The sequence below is a fragment of the Panthera leo genome, chromosome D3 (assembly GCF_018350215.1).
Source record: "Panthera leo isolate Ple1 chromosome D3, P.leo_Ple1_pat1.1, whole genome shotgun sequence".
Classification (NCBI taxonomy): Eukaryota; Metazoa; Chordata; class Mammalia; order Carnivora; family Felidae; genus Panthera; species Panthera leo.
This window is the reverse complement of record NC_056690.1, coordinates 39,816,871-39,841,889: the sequence shown is the minus strand read 5'-3', so window position 1 is coordinate 39,841,889 and position 25,019 is coordinate 39,816,871. Positions and strand designations below refer to the sequence as shown.

General features: G+C 43.4%; 1 protein-coding gene across 1 annotated transcript in view; it reads right to left on the bottom strand.

Annotated features, from left to right (window-relative positions):
* Nucleotides 1-19,254, bottom strand: part of DLGAP1 (DLG associated protein 1) — an 884,156-nt gene extending 864,902 nt beyond the window's left edge. Inside the window, exon 1 of the mRNA XM_042911414.1 lies at nt 19,043-19,254. The gene's annotated coding sequence lies outside the window, so the exon portion shown is untranslated. The remainder of the gene's footprint in view (nt 1-19,042) is intronic.
* Between the last annotated feature and the right edge of the window lie 5,765 nt (nt 19,255-25,019).

The following is a 25,019-nucleotide window of genomic DNA, read 5'->3' as shown; positions in this document are numbered from 1 at the left end:
TCCCTATCAGTTGACACAAGGGCAAACAGACCTTGAGAGAGGTACATGCTCACTGCTGTTGGCAAGGTAATGGTAGGAAGAGAAGGAGCTTCCTGTGAATTGCCTTACAAGGCTCAGTAAAGACTATTGTACTTCCTTCCCAACTCTGATGTTCCTTTGCATCACTGATCCCCATCTCTGAGAAACCCTCCCTCCCTAAGACTCACCTGCGGAATTGGTGACCCTGTTCAGTCCTGCCCCAGCATCATGTAACATCCCATCACCCTACTAACCTCAGTGGATTGAATCCTACTCTTTCCTTCCTTCCCATTAGCTGGTGAGTTCATTGAAATAGGGATGATGCTATTTCCGATGATGATTTCCAAACACTTACTAGAAGTTGACATAATTGTAGGATTCAGACTTAAAACCACAACTTTAAACTCAACTTCTTCCACTAATAATGACTTGAACTTCATGTTCAAATATGTCTTGCTATTATAAGCAAGAAATGTAAATTATTGAGAATTTGGTACCTCCTATTCACTCTCTGGAAAAACGTTTCTTAAGAACCAATATTTGACAAATCTTTGTTAAGAAACTCTATGCTAGGCTGCTGAGAAAGAGAATAATGGGGGCAGGTTGAAGCCTTTTTCAAATGGTGGTCCAGAATGGCATTAATGGGGGCACCTGAATGGCTTAGTTGATGAAGCGTCTGACTCTGGCTCAGGTCATGATCTCCTGATTCATGAATTCAATCCCCACATCAGGCTTGTTTCTGTCACAGCAAAGCCCACTTCAGATCCTCTGTCCCTCTCTCTCTGCCCCTACCCCACTGGTGCTCTCTCAGAAATAAACATTAAAAAAAAAAAAAAAGAATGGCATCAATGAGGAGGAAAAAAAGCAGTCACGTGAAAAGGAGTCGCGAGGAGGGACAAGGCAAAATTCCAGGCGGATGGAACAAAATACCTTAGCAAATATGTGTTGCTCTTACACGTTTACCTGAACATATGTGACTGTCTGATGTGAACATCTCCATTTCAATTATAGAATTTCTAATAAAATGTTCTGACTTCTGTATACTCCATACATGTGTATGCAAATTAAGTTTAAGAACATGTCTAATAAGAATGGAATTCGAATTTCAGTGTAGGACCCCTGTAGATTAAAACGTAGCCAAGCCTTTGGCCATTTATTTTCTGTCCTCAACAAATTAATGCGTTACTATTAGTACATTACATTTACTAGTACCTGTCTAGAACTTTCACTAAGTTTATGTGCTCTGTCAGTCAGGACACTCAAATGCATCTGGGGTCAGAAGTGTCGATCCTAAACAAAAAAGTATTAGAGATGATCTATATAGAAACACGGGAAGAAAGATTTAAGATATTTATTTATAAAATGCTTCATAAAAGGCATTCAGTTTTACATGTACCTTTCTTCATTTCAGCTTGTTATCTGCTGGCAGATATACAGATATACTTTATCTGAGGTAGAGATACTTATACATTCTCATACAGTCAACTTGCCAATTTCTTAGAAAATTAAAGTGGAGGGGCGCCTGGGTGGCTCAGTCGGTTAAGTGTCCGACTTCAGCTCAGGTCACGATCTCACAGTCCGTGAGTTCGAGCCCCGCGTCGGGCTCTGGGCTAATGGCTCAGAGCCTGGAGCCTACTTCTGATTCTGTGTCTCCCTCTCTCTCTGCCCCTCCCCTGTTCATGCTCTGTCTCTCTCTGTCTCAAAAATAAATAAAAACGTTAAAAAAAAAAAGGAAATTAAAGTGGAAAAAAAACACTAAAGGAGCATTCCACTGCTGTATAAGTCAGTCGAATCACCTTGTTCTGGAGTTAAGGATCTAACAATGTTGACTTACCAATGTGTACTTAAACAGTTGGACGTTTTTTAATTCCATCTGGCTGGATTGCAAAGAACCCTAAGGAGGGAGAAGCAAGAAGTTCTTTCTTTCAGGGCTATCTTAGGAGGATGATCTAACATCTTTGTTTCCCCTCGCCACTGAAGTCCTAATCTGAACCTTGTAACAAGATGTGTCGGGTTTCATTGTGTTCTCTAAATTGTGTTCCCTATTGAAGACCTCATCTGTGTTTGTGCTTCTTTGTCTTTGAGGAATGTTCTCATTTGTCCTTTCAAGTAGATTACTCAATGGGAAACAGCTCAAGTTTCTCTTGCAGCCAACAGACCCTTTCCTGGAAAGAAGGGACTGATTTTCTTCAGAGCGAGCAGATGGTCACCCCCCTGGAAGGTCCCACTGAGATTTACCTCTGTCACGCAAAATTTCTCTGACAAGTAGGGAGAAAACAGGTAGAAAGCAAATGTCAAGCCAGACACAGCCTATTTATGCAGTCGGTTCTTGACGTCCTCAAAATCCTGCATCCTCAAAGAACCCACTGAAGCAGGTACTAGTAAAACTCAAGGGAACACTCAGAAAAAATAAAAACAAAAAAGGATCCGCTGAGATGCTTTACTATGACGGACATTATAGAACAAAAGTAGTTTTGCCTTCCAACTAGAAGGTCATGATTTCAACAGAAGTAATTCTATTTCTTGTGTGTCCTCCAAGTATGAGATCTATGGAAACAGGAGGAAGACATTAAAGAAAAATAAGCAAAGTGTCCCTCTAAGAAATTTCCAAGTAACTACTGCTTTCTTGGGTCGGTCAGCTAGGCTGTAAAGTCAACTGATTTAAAACTAGAGGACGTTATAACTTGCAGGCAACCGGCCTCACACTTCTGAGAGTTAGGAGTTTCACAACATTACAGCTTATTTGATTCCCATTTCACTCTATACATCTCTTGGAGGGAGGGCAGCCAAGTGCCAGGCACTGGGTTAGGCACCAGGGGAGTACAGAACCTAGCGCTAACAGACCTCAGTTCAATGATCAGCTCTAGCCATGGAAGTTCTGTGGTCTAAGAGTATATTCCATAAAGCGTATCACTTTCTACAGGGGGCTGGCATAACGTGCTTCGCGTGCAGCAAGGCTTCAGTAAGATATACAATCACCATTATTATGCTAGCAGTATTGTTGCAGGAAGATACATTATGAGAAACATGCTTTACGTTATAATTCATAGTACGGTGGGAGATTAAAAACCACAACTAGTTATGACACGCTATGGTAGATACCATTTCTGAGGAGCATAGAGACAGCTGTTAAAACAGAGGAGGGAAAATGACACAGCAGTGAAAATAATCCCACACCTCGCCTGGAGGCTTGTCAAATCCTCGCATTTCAAGTGAAGGTCTGAGTTCAAAACAAACAGACAAACAAAAACCAACAATAAACAACCAACCAAAATAACACCTCATTTCCTTCTCTACCAGAAATCTATCAGAGAACAATCCTTCAATAATCCCTTTCCACGGATCCTTTTTTTATAGCTGTTAATCGTCCTAATACTGTCAAAGAAGTATTCATTATGCTTATTGTTTATAGTCTGTTTCCTCCCACTTGATTGTAAATTCCTCAAGGGCATGTGTCTTTTGTCCTTGTTGTTCAAGACTGACTTCAAAGCACCTAGAATAATGCCTGGCATATACTAAGTTTTCAATAAATTGTTGTTGGTTAAATGAGTGAATGAACGAATTGGTAATTCCCACCATCCCATAGTGGGCATCTTCAGGATCCCACCATCCCATAGTGGGCATCTTCAGGATCTTCAGTGGAAGATCTTCAGGATCTTCAGGATGCAGAGAAAAAAAATCTAGCAAAAATGACCGTACAAAGAAATACAGTTCTACCTATCACTCTTAACCCACTGACATCTGACTTATCAGTAACATATATTTCTTGCTCTATACTAGAGTTTTCTTCCTCATTCAAACTTAAGTAGAGAAGTAGCTTATGTAAACGTAGACGTGTAACAATTATGAGTGTCAATGAGTAAGAACTTTAGGTTCCATCATCCCCTCAATGGATTCCGGTCCTGGATCAATGGAAACCATAGCTCTGTGAGTATGGCTGGAGTATCATCCAGTATCTGGCCAGCAGCAGAAGCGGGGAGCCCCTAACTCCACGGTAGAAGGAGTAATATGTGTTCCCGGTCCAAATCTACAATTCCTGTTTTTCATAGATATAAAGTCCTGACTTTTAAATTTTTTTTTTCAACGTTTTTAATTTATTTTTGGGACAGAGAGAGACAGAGCTTGAACGGGGGAGGGGCAGAGAGAGAGGGAGACACAGAATCGAAAACAGGCTCCAGGCTCCGAGCCATCAGCCCAGAGCCTGACGCGGGGCTCGAACTCACGGACCGCGAGATCGTGACCTGGCTGAAGTCGGACGCTTAACCGACTGCGCCACCCAGGCGCCCCTAAAGTCCTGACTTTGAGATAGATATGGTATTCATTAGAGTAATACTGTTTGTAGAAAATGGGTTAAAAATACTCTAGAAATTTAATCTTAGAAACCAGCCACCGCCCATACAGCACAATTTCTATGGGATAATCCTGTTCGATGTCCACAAAGATTCATCTTATAAGCACATCTTTAGAACACGCCTTATCTGTCAATTAGTATTGCCAACATTTAAACTGCATTTAATGTGACTTTATCATCTCTCTAGGCAGCATCTCAAGACACTTCCTGTGTGCCGGCATTTCTACTCAAAAGGAATTCCTGAAAGAATTCCTTGAGAAAAAGTATTTCCCTTGAGAAAAAGTGTTTTGCATGATGTTCTATGGGGTTTTAAACCTAAATCACAAGATAAGAAATACTGCGTTACCGTAATGGATTAAAACATTTTTAAACCCAAACAACGTAGATACAACTGCCCAGAAACATGTCCTTTAATGAAACAAACAAACAAACAAACAGAATTCTTCCACCTGATCAATTATTGAAGTTCTCATTCTGATTTGTACTGGTTTTCATCCACTGAGCCCTTTCCAGGAGAAACTGTGGGCTGACTGAACACACACTGACAGGGAGGCAGAAGATACACCCCACGGAGCAGGGAAGGTGGGCGCAATCCGAACACATGCGCGCCCCACCCGCCAATGTACAACTACTCGGGGCTCACCGTGACCTCACGGAGATGCTCCTCTGTAAGGAGCCAGCAAAGCTTCCATTTTCTGGGTTAGCCTTTGGATTTTTTTCCCTGTCCCACAGTCAGTACGTACTTTGGTCAGAGTAAATTAAAATTCACATTTTGGATGCTGCTTGAAATGCACTGAATTGTTTCACAACTGAATTGTCACACACTTCCTCTGCCTTGGGAAGAAGGGTGTCATTTTGATGTTTTTTTGTCATCTCCTCGCAGCATCAGACAAGGCTGGGCTGTCGGGGCTGGGGGCTTCTTTCCCTATAGATATTTATGTAGCATATGGAGCATACAAGGCAATACTGAAAGTTGTATCCTGTAAGTGACTTGTCTGTCACCGGTGACACACAATAAAGGACTATGAGATAAGTTCTAGGAATTTTCTACAAGAGAAGAACTATTTCATGAGTACACAAGTTTTTTGTTTGTTTGTTTGTTTGTTTTTTAATTCTTGGTGCTACTTTGACATAAAAAGGTTAGTTGGCAGTAGCTCTTACAGATAAAATATATCATTAATAACAACATTTATTAAGTGCTCACCATAAGCCCACCATTGAGCCAGATACTTTGCATAGGTTGGCTCATTTACTCCTTTCAAAAATTCCAAAATGTAAATTTAATTATCCTCATTTCTCAGATGAGAAAACTGGGCTCAGAAAAATTAATTAACTTGCCCAAAGTCGTCTAGCTAGTTAGATGACTCAGGATAGTAGAATCAGGACGGGAGCTGGGGGGAACACCCCTATCTGGAACACAGAAACAGCGGCTAACATCATGCGTCTACTGATCACCTTCCAGCAATAATTCCCTAGTGAACATCTCAAATTTTGTTATTTCCTAAAACTCAGTTTTGTTTTGTTTCTTAATGTTTATTTTTGAGAGAGAGAGAGAGAAAGAGAGAGAGAGCACATGCACGCGCACAAGTGGGGGAGGGGCAAGAGAGAGGGAGACACAGAATCCAAAGCAGGCTCGGGGCTCTGAACTGTCGGCGCAGAGCCCGACGTGGGGCTTGAACCCATGAACCATGAGATCATGACCTGAGCTGAAGTCAGATGCTTAACCCACTGAGCCACCCAGGCACCCCCCCCCAAAAGAACCCCTCAGTTTTAATGTTTTCCAAGTTGCCAATGGGACATGTCCAATATTTGTCTCAAAAATCAACACAAACAGGGGCACGTAGGTGGCTCAGTTGGTTGAGCATTTGACTCTTGATTTTAGCTCAGCTCATGATTCTGGAGTTGTGGGATCAAGCCCCCGTCATGCTTATCAAGAAGCCTGCTTGGGATTCTCTCCCTCTCTGCTCTGCCCCTCTCTCCTGCTCACAGGCTCTCTAACTCCAAAAAACAAAAACGAAAACAAACAACAACAAAAACCATACACACATACACACATGCACACACACACACAAAACAGAGCTCAGTTCACTAAGAATGAGCTTCTTATCCCAAATCCTTATATGTTCCGGCAATTCACTAATCCCAGGGTCCTCACACTCAGCTGATGTCATCTCCACAAGCTGATTACCAATCTTCAAGAAAGCAACCATAACCCATTGAAAACCCACTCTTCTGGCTCTTGTTCTTAGGCGTTAGAGAGATACAAAGCTACCTACGCAAACACGCCCCTTAAAGGAGCTTAAAATCTGGGAGTATTCACACAAAAGGTTTAAAATGTAAACGGTAAATGATCCAGAAAAATGCAACTCGAATTCAGAAGACGGTTTACCTTGGGCTAGAGTTATAAAATGCTTCATGTGGGGCGCCTGGGTGGCTCAGTCAGTTAAGTACCTGACTCTTCATTTTGGCTCAGGTCATGATCTCACAGTTTGTGGGTTCAAGCCCTGCAACAGGCTCTGCGCTGACAGCATGGGGCCTGCTTGGGATTCTCTGTCTCTCCTAGTATCTCTCTGCCCCTCCCCCCTCTGAAAATAAATAAATACTTCCAAATAAAATAAATAAAATAAAATAAAATAATAAAATAAAATAATAAAATAATAAAATGTTTCATGTGAGAGGTGAGATTTGACCAGCCTTCCAGGATAGAGGGCTTTGAAACAACCATCTTAAGAGAAATCCCTGCCTGTGGTAAAACATTCAAACTATCTAGAAGGACATGAAAGGGGAAAGAATCCTTGACTTTCCTTGTCCTAGCCCTAGGAGAATCTGTCAAGTAGACAGAATTCAAAATACATGAAAAGAAATAAAGAGGAGAGAATGGCCAGAATGGCCCAGTCCTGACAAGTAGGGGTGGCTATAGCAGAAAGGAGGTTCCATGTAAGGGGCTGGTTAAGAAACGGAGCTAAGCAATGAAGGGAGCCCGCTGTGTGTCTGGCATTCATCCCACCCATGTGTCTGACAGCCAACTGTGGTCCTGGTTTGTGCTCAGATCTACGGGATGCAGGCAAGTGCAAAGGGACGTGACTGCCGTCCTCGTGGTCTCAAGGACAAAGTCTGAGGAGCCTCACAAAGACTTTGACTGTTCTTTGAAAAGTCAGCCCAGATCCAGGTGTAATCAGAAGGAGACCCTGCAGACAAGAAGTGCCATTAGGAGACTTCTGTGTATCCCACACATAAAATGATGAAGCCCTAAAGTCAAGCAGCATCCGCAGAATTCACACAACACAACTACTCCAAACTTTCGTTTCATCAGGAAGAAATTAAGACCAAAAGAAGTCATATGTCTTGCCCAAATTTGTAACATAATAAAAGGCTTTATAAAATGACCACTGAGGGGCGCCTGGGTGGCTCAGTTGGTTGAGCCTCCGACTTCGGCTCAGGTCATGATCTCACTGTTCGTGAGTTCGAGCCCCACGACGGGCTCTGTGCTGACAGCTCAGAGCCTGGAGCCTGCTTCGGATCCTCTGTCCCTCTCTCTCTGCCCCTCCCCAGTTTGCTCTCTCTCTCTCTCAAAAATTAAATAAAATAAATAAAAAAATCTTTAAAAAACATAAAATAACAAAAATAAAATGACCATTGATAAGAAAGTCTTAAAGAACTAAACGAGAAAATAAAACTTTAACAGTTTATAAGATATGAAAGGATGATGCCTTTATCACTTCAGAATTGGAAAAGATTTCTTAAACAAGGTATCTTATCTATACCATAAACAATAAAAAACACATCGATTTTAAATTTTAAAAAGATTTTTTTGGGCGCCTGGGTGGCTCAGTTGGTTAAGCGTCCAACTCTTGATTTCAGCTCAGGTCATGATCTCACGGTTTGTGAGATCGAGCCCCTCGTCGGGCTCCGTGCTGACAGCATAGAGCCTGCTTGGGATTCTCTCCCTCTCTCTCTGTCCCTCTCTCTCTCTCAAAATAAATATTTTTTTAACATTTATTTATTTTTGAGAGCCAGAGCATGAGCAGGGGAGGTGCAGAATGAGAGAGGGACACAGAATCTGCAGCAGGCTCCAGGCTCTGAGCTGTCAGCAAAGAGCCCGAAGCAGGGCTCGAACTCACAGACCGCGAGACCATGACCTGAACCGAAGTCAGACGCTTAACTCGCTGAGCCACTCAGGTGCCCCGACTTTCAAAATGAATAAATAAACAATTTGTTTTAAATAAAAAATAAATAACCAATTAAAAGATGATTTTCAAGGGCCAACAGACAGATGATAAGATGCTCAACCTGACTTATTTGGGAAATGCAAATCGAAACCGCACGGAGATATCGCCTCCCACCTGTCAGAATGCTAAAATCAAGAAGATAAGAAACAACAAGCGTTGGCAAGAATGTGGATAAAAAGGAACCCCCAGGCACTGTTGGTGGGCATGCGAACTGGTGCAGCTTCCGTGAGAAACAGTATGGAGAGTCCTTTAAAGATCAAAAATAGAATTACCATATGATCCAGCAATTGCACTGCTGGGTACTTATCCCAAAGAATACAAAAACACTAATTTGAAAGGCAATATGCACCCCTATGTTTACTGCAGCATTATTTACAATAGCCAAGGTATGGAAGCAAGCCAAGCGTCCATCCATAGATAATGGATAAAGATGTGGCATATATACACAGTGAAATACTAGCCATAAAAGAAAAAAAAAAAGAGTGAAACATTGTCATTTGCAACAACATGGATGGACCAAGAGGGTATAACGTTAAGTGAAGTAAGTCAGTCAGAGAAAGACAAATACCACATGGTTTCACTCATATGTGGAATTTAAGAAACAGAACAAAGGAAAAGAGAGCAAACAATCAGACTCCTAATTATGGAGAAATGGTGATGCCAAAGGAGAGGGAGGAGGGGGGTGGATGAAATAGGTGAAGGGCACTTAGAGTACACTTATCATGGTGAGGACTGAGTAATGTATCGAATTGTTGAATCGCTATATCGCACATGTTAAATTAATAGAACATGGTTAGTTACACTGGAATTTAACATAAAATAAAATAATCTTTTCGCCCAAAGACATCATAAAAATGAAAAGACAAGCCACCAGTGGGGAGAAGATTGCTGAAATGCCGATAACAGAAAAACTCTGGTATTCAGAATATATAAATAACTCTTACAAATCAATAACCTCTTTTTTAAAGCTGTGGGAGAATGGACAGCATGTATGAATAAGCATTCCGAAGAGATCTGAATGGTAATCAACAGAGGAAAGAAACAGTCAACATTACTAACAGTCGGTCAGGAAGCAACACGTTTAAACTACAAGGAGCCATCATTTCACATTCATAATCCTGGCAAAAAATAAAATGGATCACCAAATACTGGCAAAGATATGAGGGAAAGGGGGCTCTTCTAGATTGCCGATGGGAGTATAAAGAGTTAAATACTTTTTTGGTAATTTGGCACCCACTAAAGGTGAGGGCACAAATCCCACCCTTCCATAATTCCACTCCTAAGGAGATATGCTAAGGAAAGTCTCCTTTGTTAGCACAAGACATGTTTATATATGAATGTTCACGGCAGCCTTGTTGGAAAATACCCTGACTGCCCACTGACAGAAGACTGATACATTAAACATGATATATTATGCAACGGAATACCACACTGCAGTAGAAATGACTAAATAGGATCTACATATATCCACAAAACACTAATCCATTAAAGTAAGGTGAAAAAGACTACAGAGCAATTTACTATTTATATAGTTTACAAACAGCAAAGCGAGACTATATTGCTAAAATACACACATACATAGCAAAGCATAAGGAAATGCATGCGAATGATAAACACAAAAATTCCGTACAGGCATATGCTGTTTTATTGCACTTCACTTATCGCATTTTTTTTTTACAAATTGAAGGTCTGTGGCAACCCTGCGTTACGCAAATCTTTGGGCACCATTTTTCCAACGACATTTGCTCACTTCAGGTCTCTGTGTCCCATTTTGGTAATTCTCGCCATATTTCAACCATTTCATTATTATTATATTTGTTATGGTGATCCGTGATCAGTGATCTGTGCCATCACTTTGTAATTGTTCCGGGGCACCATGAACCATACACATACAAGATGATGAACTTGATCCATCAACATCGTGTGTTCTGATTCCTCCACCAACCAGCCAATCCCTGTCTCTCTCCTTGGACTTTCCTATTCCCTGAGACACAACAATATTGAAATTAGGAAAGTTAACAACCTTACAACCACCTCTAAGCTTTCAAGTGAAAGGAGGCAGTCAATCAATGTGGCAAACTTCATTGTCTTCTTTTTAAAAACAATATTTTTAATGTTAACTTATTTTTGAGGGAGGGAGAGAGAGCGAGAGGGGTAGGGGCAGAGAGAGAAGGAGACAGAGGATCTGAATCAGGCTCTGAGCTGATAGCACAGAGCTGGATGCGGGGCTCGAACCCATGAACCATGGGATCCTGACCTGAGCCAAAGTCAGACGCTCAACCTGAGCCACCCAGGCCCCCTCATCGCTGTCTTCTTTTAAGAAATTGCCACAGCCACCCCAACCTTCCTGATGAGTCATCAGCCCCAACATCAAGGCAAAACCCTTCACCAGCAAAAACATTACAACTTGCTGGACGCTCAGAATATAGTTAGTATTTTTTTACTAATAAAGTATTTTTTTTTATTTAGGTGCGCATATATGTGTCTTATTTTAGAAATAATTCTATGGCACACTTCATAGACTACAGCATAGTGTAAACATAATTTAATGCAATGGGAAACCAAAAAATTCATTTGACTCGCTTTATTGTGATACTTTATTGTGATAAAGTTCGATCTGGAATGGAACTTGCAGTATCTCGGAGGTACGCCTTTATAGAGAGTACCATTGAGGGGAGAGATGCTTTGAGAAAGAGGACTCTGGGAGTATTAACAGTACGTGTAATGACTTGTTTCACCATCTGGAGGGGGGTGAATACATAGGTGTTTAATATTTAATTTTTTGGTGTTACTAAAATATTTCACAATAATCTGTAATTAGCAACAAAGAACTGAACAATAGTTTGCAACACAGGTATAGGGTAAAAGAGAAATGAGTCAAATAGTACTTGAAATTTGTTCCGAAATATTTTTCATGTCTTCTTTTCTCCCATGGTTACTTCCTTAGACCTGGTTCCCTTCATTTATGCCCCAATTAATGCAACAGCCTCCTCTCGGTTCTCATCTGGTGCTAGACGGACCTACTTCCATCAGTTTAAGAGGCCAGCCACTTCTCTGTATCACTGTCTCTTCCAAATCCTTCAAGGTTCCTGTCAACTCTAAACATTCTCCATCCTTCTCAATCAAATTCATCTCCAGGTCTAATTCAAATGCATCAGAGGAGCCAGAGCAGAGAAGCATCTCCTTGAACCAGGAATACACCAAGTTGGTTTGCATTTCCATGTCTTTGTAAATGTTTTTGCCTTATCTGAAAAGTCATCCCTTCCATTTAACTCTTACCCATCCAGGAAGGCGGATCCAATGATCCCGTCCTTTGTTGAGTTTTGTCATTCCTTAAAAGCCCAGGATAAGTATGACTGGTCTCAGACATTTGAGCCCTTAGTTTGATTTTATAACATGTTCTTACTAATTATTTTCTACATGTTACTCTTATCCCCTGGATTAGATTTTAAGCCACCCAAGGATTTGAACAGTGTTTCCACTTCTGTATTCTGCACGCTAATGAGTACACAGGAGATATTCTAATTTTGTTTGCCTGTTTGCCCATATGTGGGGGCTATATCCATGCCAAGATCTACATCGACCATCTACATCCCTTAGGATTCTTATCATCAAAGCAAGATAATTTAAAACATCAATAAAAGAAAAACAGATCTGGAGAAATTATTGCACATCATAGTTTATAGCAACATGAGCCATGCCCGTGTTAAGTCTTACTTTTCCTCATTTAGGGCTGAACAGTGGATCGAGCATCGAAAGCAGGGTGTCACGTGTCAGATTAAGCGTATCCACGAGGGTGGCCCACCTCACCACATCATTCAAGATCTCAGAAGCACAGAGTGGGACGGAATATACTACAAGCCTGGCCAGAAACTAGTATAAAAAAAAAAAAAAATCATGAAACTACTCAGAAGTCTGTGAGTCCACCTAATTTTAAGTGGCAGATTCCAGCATCACCTATGATTGAGAGCCACACCCCACGCAGGTTCTAAGGACATATACAGAAATCAGGCACAAGCAAGAAAGTCAGTTGTAGCCACTTCTCTTCTTCCTGCTAGATTGGTCTCTCATCCTTGTGGTCTGATTCAGTCTTTCAATGTCCTTCCATACGCGGCTCCTATACTCACCATTGTCTCTGAGCTTATGGTCTCCTAGGGGTGGACAGGCACATAAACAGACAATGAAATACAAAACTACGAAATGTGTACCAGATTCCACAGAGACATAGGAGGGAGTGCTCAGTCCTTTGGGGTGGCCAGGAAGAAAAGAGCTAGTGCTACATTTGGAGGGGGGGCACTCAAAGCATAGGCAGGTGGGGGGGGTGAAGCTATTCATATGCTTATTTCAAGTAAGAAAGGGGAAGAAGGGTAGGGGATGGGAGGTTTTGTTTTTGTGTTATTTGTTTTGTTTCTTAATCCTTGTCTTACTTCAGGACCTCCCTCAGTTTTCTAGCAGACTGCAGTTTCCCTGGTTGGGAAACCAGCACAAAACTAACCCAGCACACGTTGGCCACGCTGGGATCAGGCCTGTGTCTTCCAGGCGTTATCAGAGTAGAGAATGCAGGATTCGAGATTGCAGGGGGGCCTCTAAGAGCCACATGATACTACCCTCAGGGTTCTGGTCCTTACACAGTTAGAGTACAGATCTGCATCCCCTCATGGGTTTATTAATTCATTCACTTCACTGCTGTTTACTGACCACTTACTGAGTGCCAGCGGCTGTGCTGGGCCCTGCTGACATTTGGTGAAGTGCCGTATTTAGTCCTTGATCCCATGGAATGCACAGTTCAGTGGGGAAGACAGTTGACGGGATAATCATAGAAGTCAAAGCATCGTTATTTACTGGAAAAGGACCACGAAAAGAAGAAAAGTATAAAGCGGTAAAGCTGCATTCAACTGGAGAGCCTCACTGATTAAATTAAATTTTCAGCTGAGGTCTCGGAAAGAGGAAATAATGTAAGAAACAGTGTGCCAGGGAGAGTGGGGAAAGGACATCTTATGCTGCTTCACAGAAGCTATAGAACCAAGCGATTCTCTAAATTGCCTAGGGAAGGGCTCACACAATCAACTTCTAAACATGTTACTGCTTCAAGGTCCGGTCCCTCCCCACCCCTACCCCACTCCCACCTCCCCACCCCTTGGGCTCTAACGGAAAAGAATATCCCTGTTTGAAAGACTGAAAGGTTATTCTGCTTCTGGGTTAATGTCTGGGAAAAGAGCTTCCAAGGGAGTGACTACGCATTGCCTTTTTACTAGAGTAGTATGATGAATCATAGCATGGAATAGTTGTTTGCAAAGTCTGAGACAAGATCAAAATGCCATTTGCCTCTGAAACTGCAGCGTGTGTTTTGTAAAGAAATCTCAGTGATATCTAGCAGGGAGATTTCTAGTCCAGAAACAGACTTCCCTCCGAGTTTCCACTGAAATTGAAACTGAGGGAGGAAGGGTCTCCAGAGAAAGGGTGTCATCTTGAGGTCAGAGCAAAGATTAATGCCAGTCCTCCCATCATATACGAATAAACGGTCTCCAGGAGTAGAATGAAAAGGGAAGTTACGCTAGCAGATGTTTTCAAATTAGCCAAAACCGTGTCACAGAGCAAAGTGGCAGAGCTGGAAACATGCCCAGAGAGAGAGAGACCTCCCCACAAGCTGCCTGAGGGAGCCATTTAAATGTCTCTGAGCCCTCCCGGTGCAGACTGGGAGGGTGCGGACTGGGACACACAAGCTGGGGAGGGAACCGGCCCTAACGGGAACCCTCATTTCCTAATTGCTTATCCAGGGCTTCGATAAGCCCCTGCTCTGATGAATACTAAGAAAATCTGGCAGTTCACACACCGCCACACTACACTCTCCGTGGCTTGCTTTTGTGTCGCTGCTTGCACACCCAACAAAAACATGTGGAGAGAGGATCTAGAAATTGTCAGTGACATCGGGTGAGCAAACTCTGATAAGAGAATATAAACATGAACAGTTTCGTTGTGAGCCAAGATGCACAGCAGATCCAGAACCCTGATCCCTCATCACAACAACCCCAAGGGGGGCAATCACATCCCAGTTTCACTGGTTCTCATCTACCCAAGTAAAGGTCCAAGAATCTGGGCCAGAAATCTACGGCTGGTTGGCCAGAGGGCCTCCTGTGCATGAGCTGGTCTTCCGAAGCGGGATAGCACTTCTTACCTGCAAATCATGAACTCCTACGGGAAGGCGAAAACAATAAACACCAACGTTTAACTCCATAAAGGAAGAGAATAACTAGTTTCTCACCAGTACAGCAGCTGTCTGGCCCCTGCCATTCACTAGAATGAAGAATATAAAATTGATGGGTCAACACAACTCATATGCAATACCAACCTCGTGTGTGTGTACATGTGTGTGTGTGTGTGTGTGTGTGTGTGTGTGTAGTAAATGTACATAAACGCTCGAATGCTTTATGTATTAATGGTATATTATACACGTTTTTAATATTTAATTTTCTATTAAAATTTTTTTTTTTTGCATAAAACAAATATGTGTTAGAAGAAAAGGAACTGATACCCGGTATGTCAGGCAGTGAGTTATCAGCAGATGTTCAATAGACGAAAGCAAATGACTGTGGTAGAAGAAGGAACATCTCTCCAATTCCTGAAAGACCACACATCTGTGAAAGCCAGGTCCATTGGGCAGTAACAGGAACCAGGCTACAAATTCCCCATGATTTCAAAAGGAGGTAGGGAGAGGCACCTGGGTAGCTCAGTTGCCTCCAACTTTGGTTCAGGTCATGATCTCATGGCTCCCGAGTTCGAGCCCCACACTGGGCTCTGTACTGACAGCTTAGAGCCTGGAGCCAGCTTCAGATTCTGTGTCTCCCTCTCTCTCTCTACTCCTACCCCGCTCTGTCTGTCTGTCTCTCTCTCAAAAATAAATAAATAAATAAATAAATAAATAAATAAATAAATAACATAAAAAAATAAAAATAAAAAGGAGGCAGGGAGAAAGTTAAGGGTGGGGGGAATGGGCAGTGAAATGATCCCTTTCTTTGAAAATGAAGAATTACAAGCTCTTAGGACCCTCTGGAAATAAAAGACAGCACAAGACATGGAGTGCTTTTGAAACCCCAAGCATCTCAGCAGCACAAAAATGTTTAGAATGCTAGAAAAAGGGCCTTCTTGTGATTGTGTTTCTGTCTTTTGTGACTGTGCTTCTTTAAAATGAAAAAAAAATTAAGCGAACAACATACAACATACGCAAGGCATAGATAGTAAATATGAGAGGTAGGGGGTGGGGCGTGTTGAGATTTCTGAAAAGTCTGGGTAGCCTTTCAGCTTTCCTTGGTGCTGCTCCTTTAGCAGGGGGGAAATAATTACCAAGGAAAAAGAGGAAAGAAACAAAAGAACTTACAACAGCATTGTGTCCTTAAATTAGGCAAAGAGAGGCAAGTGTGGTTTCTATAGAGATGAACTCTTCATAAAAATCCTCCAGTTCGATGAATGCTTCCTAAGGAAAACTTCTGCGGGGAACAGAGTTGGTCTGATAAAGCGTGGAGCTAATTGTGGGAATAATCAAGAAGACAGCATCATGGGAGTTGGCGTCTATCATACAAACTTCACTATAAAAACACTCATTTGGATAGCATGTGATGATTCTTTCTCAATTCAAAATATTATATGAAATCGGAATCAGAATGTTGATTTTTTTTTTTTTGTTTCCAGAAGTTGCTATACAAAGAATATGGCCCTTGCCTCAATGAAGTTGTAGCCGAAACTATTCTCATGCTACATATCTCTAAATGAGTCATTAGTATGAACTCAGCTTCCCTCCTCCTAGTTTTAATTTTATATTTAAAAAAATAATGAATCTAGTTGGCTATATGGAATGAAGGCACACATGCCTAACAGAGTTAAAGCAAAATGCATGCAACCCATCTTTCCAAGTTTGATTCAAAGGACATTTAAGCTTAGAAGGATTTAGAAAGTAGAACACCGCTTAGTTTTAGGCTATTTCCCTATATGGGGTATGCAATATTTTGAGAAGAAGGTCTTGCTTTCCATAATTACTGACATGTTTCATCAAGGCTTTAGTCCTGGCAGAATACAATTTATGTTGGAGGAGAAATTAAAGAAAATTCCCCACAGGGAAAACTCATGTACGTGTTATCTCTCAAAAGCACAACTGCGTATGTGTTATTTGAAGAGTTTTGTCAGAAAATCACTTCACAGCTTTTTAAGGAATCTTTTAACCAGTTCATTTTGCCAACATTTATGTTGCCTATAATATTTGAAATAAGATACTTCACTTGGGAAACAGAATAGAAACCCTAATGGAAACATACAGAGAAATAGAAAGACAGGTATAATTTTTTTAATGTCCTATATTTGCAAATATGCTCAAGTCTTTTCTCATTCAAGTAGCATTTTCTCTTCAGCGAGTCAGTTTTGTTTTGTTTTTCAAAAGCAGTCCTGGGATTTTAGATCTGAAACTTGTAATATTGCAAAGCAGTGTCTTCACCTGCTGCAACTTTAAACTGAAGTGATACATCCAAAGGAAATTAATACCACAGCTACTGATATCAGAGTCCATGAAATTCTCTATTTCCTCTTTATGCCAGAATATAAATTTTCTGAACTGAGTAATTTTTATGACCTGACCACTTAAATTTCATATATTTTGCATAGATATATGCAACGTGGTTTTATGGCTTTGAATCTCCTTTGTAAACATTTGAGAAAAGAAAACTTTATCCTTTTGACATTATGTAAATTGAGACACTTCTAACATTTCTTGCTTCTATGTCATTTCCGTCCAAGTTGGAATAACGACTATTGCTATAGATGCAAAATTACATTGGCCAATAGAAAGTTGCTTCCTGAAACTGAAATTCTGCTATAAATAACATTCAAAAAGCAGTTAGGTCCTCCCTGGTAAAAATAAATTGGCAAGATGTTTGCACTGGGTCCTAAAATCGCTTTCCTAGCTCTAAACATTCCTCATCCCAGTGCCTGACTACAACTCAGATCGATCCTTCACTTTACGAAGCCATTCATGATTCATGAACACCATAAAAGATAAAGATCTGTTCTTAATTGTTACTTTAATTATATGTCTTTCATCTTTGTAATTCCATAACTTCCCATGTTATGCCAAGGGAGGCAGGAAGCATCGATCTCTCAGGAACCCAAGCCAGGCTCACTGTGTCAGGGGTGTACATAGAGTCCTGCCTGGGTCCATAAAAGAAATAACATCTACCCACCCGCGTCCCTGTCCCGGCCCTCTGGCCACTTCATACCCCCTCCCCTCCGCACGCCCCCTCCGGTTTTCAGACAGAAAATTCCGCAGCGCTAGTGGCCCGGAGGAAGGCGAGCCCGGGAGCCGAGGGCGCGAGCCGAGCTCCGGTACAGGCACTCAGTGTCTCGGGGCGCGGGCACCCGAACAGCGGGTCGCCGCTTCCCACGGCTTCCCGGGGGCCACCGGGTGAAGCAGGGACAGCTCGCCTTCCTCGAGGAGCGAGCGCCGCGGCCGGAGTCCTGAATGCAGGGTCTTCATCTCCCAGCGGCCCTCCGAAGGTCCCTCCCGCAGCTGCAGCCGCCCCTCAATGAAAGTGCAATTTGTTATCTCTCCCAGCCCGGAGGAGAAGTCCCGGTTTGGTCTCCGCTCCAGCCCCGCTCATTCAATTCACTGAATACCGCGTCTCAAGGTTGGCCACGCGATTCGCCGGGAACTGGCCTCGGCCGCGGGCGGGGGGCGACTCTACAGTGACCTCCCCCTTGAATCCCGTCCTCTGTGTGTGTGTCTCTCTCTTTCTGTGTCTCGTTCTCCCCCTGCGAGCTTCTGTCTGTCTCTCTTTGTGTCTCTGTTTCTCTGGCTTTCTCTCTTACGCGCGCGCGCGCGCGCGCGCACACACACACACACACACACACACACACACACACGGGAGGAGGCTCTCTCCACAACCAAAGCCAAAATGTCACCTAAAAACCCAAGTGCAACAACTTGCCTGGCAAACGACCCAGGAGCCTGCCGAGAACTCCCCTGCAGTGAGCAGCCCCCTCCTCCCCTGCAAGGTGCACCGGGGGTTGGGGCGGGGGGAGGTGTGAATTTGGCCGGTGGAGATGACGGGAACTAGTGTTCTCCCCTCCCCCTTCCAGGACCCTGTCGCAATTAGAAATCCGTCCCCTCCCCGGGCCCCAAGAGGGAGTAGCCAGGACCACAAGCCCGGAGAGGGGCGCGCTGGCCCCCGGATTCCCGGGGTCCCCAGGGGGTCCGGGAGTGCGCCCCAGGCGGCGGATGGCGAAGGAGAAGCGGGCCAAGGGAGCCCAGCCCATCGTCCCTCCGCGGGCGAGAGGAGCGGCGACCGCGCGGCGGTCAAGAGACACCCAGCGCGCTGCGATCGCGGTGGTTGGCGGCGGCCCGGGCTCCGGTTGCTGCCGCCACGCGCGCACGCCCCAGCCCCGCAGCGCAGCCCGGCGTTACCTTGCCGCTGCCCGCAGTCCGGCCCTGGATCCCTGCGTCCGTCCGTCGGTCCCACGAGCCTCGGGGGGAGGACGAAAAAGGGTGTCCCCGCGGCCCGGACAGGGTCTCAGCGAGGCGACGGGAAGCAACGGAGAGAGGAGCAGAGGCGGCTGCGACCGCTCCCGCCGATGCTGCCGCCGACTTCGCCGGGCCGGAGGTGTCGGAGAGGCCGTGTCCTCGGGATTGCGGCGCCCGGAGCGCAGCGCTCGCCTCTGGCGCGGAGGCTGAGCGCCGGGACGCGGCGAGCTGGGGCGGCGAGGCTGGGCTGGTCACCCGCCCCTGGGTGCATGTTAATACGGTGGGGAGGAGGAGTCCCGCGCTTCCTCCGCCCAACCACCGGAGCCGGCGGGCGGGCGGCGGGCGGCGGCCGCGGCCCGGAGCCAGCCGCTCCCACCCGCCCCAGCTACTACGGCGCGGCCACTCGCCCTGGCCCCAGCCCAGGCACGTGCGCCGAGGCCGCGGGGAGGCGCCCGGCCTCTCCCGGAGCGTGCTCTTGGCCTGCGGCCTCTGCCCGCTCAGCCTTCCGGTGGCGAGTGCACTCACACGCACTCAAACCGGACCGACGGGAAAGCCCCGCGTGCCTGGGACGGAACCGAGAGGCGGCCCCCCGTTAGTGGGCGTGCCCCGTCCGTTCCCTGGCGCAGAGTCTCCGGGGAATTGAACCTGCTCTTCTACTCTTGCCAGCCGTTGTCCCTAACCTTGTCTTTTAAAGACAGGGGCTCGGGAGAACTCGTAACAACAGTTCTTTCTCACAGGAGATCAACTTGGCGAAGAGAGGGTTTCCTGCCCTCTCCTCTCCATCCTCGGGGGCCCCACTAGAATTTTTGAAGAAGTAATCGCCAGGGAGGAGACAGGGTAGACTCACAAGAACGGACGTTCAAACCCAGTGCCATTACTTTCAGCTACTCCTCGGAACCTCAGTTTCCCTTGTCTACACAAAGATGGCTCTTGGGTGCGTGGGTGGGTGTGGCTTAGGTTACACGATATTTATTCCACCGGTTCTCTCGGTATTAACGAAAAGGAATCCCTTTTCCTCCTGTCCTCCGACCTCAGTAAACTCCCCACTCACTATACCCCGCCATGTGTATTTGGAAGCCAGACCCATTCACAGAGGGCGAGGACCCGGCGTCTAGGGCTCTGCAAATACGAAGAATCCACGTGGCTTCAAAGTAAGACTAGAGAGAGTGTGAATAGGTGAACCGAGACGTGGGTCAGAGAGAAAAGGCAATTAAGTATTTATTGAGCTCCTGCTCTACCCACTTAAGTACACTGTTCTGAATAATAGTTAAAATAATCGTGGTTAATCACCGTCTTCCTGTTTTCCTCTACTCAAAAAAAAAAAAAAAAAAAAAAAGGTGTCTTCGTGGACAATGTCCTTTGTTCCATAGCTTCCAGAGAGAATATTATGCCAAAAAGTATATAATCTTCTTTATGTAATTTTACCCATAAAGTTATAGCATAAGATTTAGCATCTGCTTTGTGTGATATCTAATTATAAATATTAATAGCATATCCTTTTTAAGGAAACACTTCTAAAAATGCAGGGAAGTGAAAAACGGTTTCCATAAAAATATGACTCAGATAAATAATCGCTTTTCCGCAATTTCACTGAGTGATTTTCCATTAAAAAAGAAAAAGAAAAAAAAAAAAAACTTTAAACCACTAAACAGCCAAGGAAATGGAAGTAAACCCTCAGCAGTGTAGTAATATGATCACCAGTGCTTTAACAAGCCTCTAAAAGATATCCCAGCCAGTTCAAGAAGGGTTACAGAGAGGCACCTAATATTTCAAATAACATTCCATGAAAAGGCAAAGTAAAAAAATAAGCCTTCCTAATCTGTAAAAAGCAACTACCTTGCCCTTTCAAACCTGTAAATATGTTTAATCCATAGAATTTTAATGAGGCCATATAAATAAGACTGCCCTAACTCAAATTAGGGGACATTAGTGAATAAAATTACTTGGAGTGGAAAATCAATTTTCTTACAAAATTCATGTGGTAGACTTACCCTAGCAATGATATTATCTATGTCACACTACGATGATGAGGGTTTTCTAACTGTAAGCGACAGAACCCAGTTTGGCTAACTTAAGAGAACGTAATTTATTGGAAAGACATGGAAACTTCCAGAACTGAAGGGAGGGCTGGAAAGCAGTCTTAGAACCAGGCAGGATTTATGGCAATACTGGAGGCCTAGGAGGCCTGAAAGATAGAAGGGCTTTGGTTTTGTGCTACACGGTCAACGTGGATAAATGCCAACTGTTTCTTCTGACCTCACATTACTGGATCAAGAGTCAAGTCACAGGGGAGAGCATTTGACGGGCCAAACTTCAGTCAGGCTGTGCCAGCACAGGGAGAGAAACCATTTGATTCTTTGACTTCCAGAATGGAAGGCAGGTACCTGGATGTATCACCTTTCCATAATGATCTGTGACTGGCAAGTGTAAAACAAGTTCAGGGAGCTGTTAAGAAGGAGAATTTGAGGGGCGCCTGGGTGGCTCAGTCGGTTGAGCGTCCGATTTCGGCTCAGGTCACGATCTCACGGTTTGTGAGTTCGAGCCCCGCATCAGGCTCTGGGCTGATGGCTCAGAGCCTGGAGCCTGCTTCCGACTCTGTGTCTCCCTCTGTCTCTGCCCCTCCCCCATTCATGCTCTGTCTCTCTCTGTCTCAAAAATAAATAAACATTAAAAAAAAAAAAAAAGAAAGAAGAAGGAGAATTTGATACCGAGGTGAAAAAGAAAAAGAACAATGCCTATTATGTTGGCTGGCTACGAAATTCACATAATTCCTAGAATTGAATGCCAGTCTGCTAACATCTTAATTTTAGCCCGGTTAAATTGATTTCAGACTTCTGATCTCCAGAACTGTAAAATAATAAATGCATGTTGCTTTAAGCCACCAAGGTTCTAGTAATTAGTAAGGGCAGCCATAGGAGACTAATATAGACAGCACCCTCTCCAAACCATTCTGTTGGTAGCAGGAAGCATGTGAGCCCTTACTATAGAAGAAATACAGAAAGGTATAGCTACTTTTGGAGTAGATAACGTAAAGGAGGCTACGTCAGCAATACATTGGTAAGAACAGAAAATCGGAGACCACGGTCAGATAGCGTTACTATCAGAAGTTTCCATGTTCCGGTCAAATCAAAATGGAGGCATTCCTCCTAGACCACAACACGGTCAAACAAGTAAAATTCCATTAAGGTGAAGTAGAATTGTTAAAGAAGAAAGAACTGGAAGGGAACCTGAACGGTCAGTGTGAAAGCCCTACAAGTTTCTTCTGCCTTAATAAAGCATTCCCATTCATTCTCATGGTTTTAAGTGACATTTACATGGTGATCTCAGATCTGTAGCTTCAGCCTTGACCTCTCAGCTCAGTTTCATGTTTGTGAATCCAAAGACGAAACCACTTGAACCCTCCACTGGTAGCCCAAACTCAACAGGTCCAAAGTAAACTCATCACTTTCTGCCCTTCCTCTCCATTCAAATTTTATTTCTTTTCCTATTATGCCATAGGGGTTCATGACACTGTCACCCACCGAGTCACTAAATGTCAGAAACCTGCAAGTTACGCTGGTCTTCCTCACATACCACCTTTCATCCATCACCAAACACTCCTTGCTTCTCTTACCATCTGAATTTATCTTGAATCCTTCCTATATTTATTTCCATTTCTCTTACACATCCCCATCAGGCTTGGTCATATCACCTCCGGGTTATTATCCTCCTAATTTCTTTTCTCACCTCCCAACTTACCATCTTTCCTGCTCTTCATTGCAATAAAATCAGTCTTCTAAAAATTGAATTCCAACCATGCTACTCCAGTGTAGCTCCTTACAGTATAGCTCCTTACAAAGTTAAAAAAAGTAGCTCCTTATAATGGCATACAAGGCTCTCCATAAACTTGCTTTTGTCTATTTCTTCAGCCTTTACTTCCATGATTCACACATTATGCTTCAGTAAATCGGACTCATTCATGTAACACACTGTGGAATATATTTGTAATTTTCTCATCCTGTACTGTGTTGAACACCCTCTCTCTTCTTTGCTTTGGTGGGCTATATCTATTTCTTCTTGAAGCCTTGCATCAGTGTACCTCATGCCTGAATCATTAGGTTGGATGAATTGTTGTCGATGCTCACAGCACCTACTACTATGATCTTGGTTTTTGCCACATTATATAAAAAGTTTCAGGTTATCTGCATTGTATTTTTGAGACTGTAGTTATCACTATTTGGATCTCCTCACCTAGCACAATAAATGCCTCTCGATAGAAAATCAATACATATTTGTGGGAGTGAATTAACCTGAATTGCTTTGAGAATGTTTTGTGATGTCAGTATGTATCTTCATATAATTTAGTAGAAGCAGTGATATAATATAACCTGTAGCCAACTTTCAAAACCCATCACTCATCAAATTTAAGAAAATGGAAAACTTTCCTTTTCTTGCTAAACAACACAAAATATTGAGGAGAGACATAGGAAGACATCATGTCTATTTTTCTTAATACAACGAAATAAAACAATCTTGTTATTCTCAAATGCTTTTCAATGAACATTTTTGCATTATGTTTACCATTTTTATTGAAGATATAAATGCTGGAATACAACTTATTTATTTTATTTATTTTATTTTTTTTAAAGTTTCTTTTGATTCTTAATTTTGAGAGAGAGACTGCAAGGGGGGCAGGGCAGAGAGAGAGAATCCCAAGCAGGCTCCGTGCCAGCAGCATGGAGCCCGACGCTGGGCTCCAACCCATGAGCTGTGAGATCATGACCCGATCCAAAACCAAGAGTCAGACCCTTAGCTGACTGAGCCACCCAGGCACCCCTGAATACAATGTATTTAGCGTGTTCCTTTAACCTTCTATTATATACACGGTCATTTTTGTTCACAAATTAATCTGTGTGCACTATCTCTTTTTCTTGTCACCTACGCCTCAAGCACACCCCTGTCACCCATTGCAATATGGTGCGAGCACTGTGCACTGCAATGTGGCTCTGTTCCGATAAAGGTGGCCTTGTTTGCCCAACAAAGGACCCTTTGCAGTTCCTTTTCCTTTATCTCTAATTACAATGTTATGCTGTGAATAGCTGACTTTTCAGATTTCCCACTAGAAACTTCCATTACTTTACTGTTGCCTGATTTTCCTTCTAGCTCTCTGCCCCTAAGTTTTCTTACTGTTTCTCCTAAGCTGTGGTTGTCATGCCCCAAGAAGGTAGCTGAGGTCATTGGCAAGAGTGAAATCTCTGAAGAGAAATGGCCCTCAGTGAAAGCCCAGAGTATCTCTGTAATAGCCACTGGTGAAGGCAGAAAAGCTCAACATTACAGTGGAACGAAACCCAGGAGAGCAGGGCCGCGAAAGCAGAAGTTCCATGGAAACCAAAGGATTAAAGAATTTTAGGAGCTAGGATTGCTTGATGCTGAGTTTCAAACGAGTGTTTCTACACACATAACATGTCCACCTTCAAGAGATGTATGGATCTCACAAATTCTGTAGATACAAACCAAATGGGCCTTCTTCCATCCAGCGTTAGCACTTTTCCACACAATCTTCCCACTGATGATCCCTTTCACCATGTACCCAGATACCGAAGCCAGAAATATAGAAGGCATTCTGAGATTCTTCCTCCCACCTTATCCACTACATCTAATTAGTCATCAAGTTTTATCAAATCCCTAAAACAATAAGCTATCTATTTCACCACACTGCTTAAAAATTTTTAGTACATTCTCATTGCCTTCAAGATAAAATCTTAAACTTTAAGTAGGGCATGCGAAGCCCTTCATAATCTGATTCTGCATTAAATTGTCAAAATAATTCATTTGAGGGGCGCCTGGGTGGCTTAGTCAGTTAAGCCTCTGACTCTTGATTTCAGCTTCAGCCCCGAGATAGGCTCTGTGCCGACAGTGTGGAGCCTGCTTGGGATTCTCT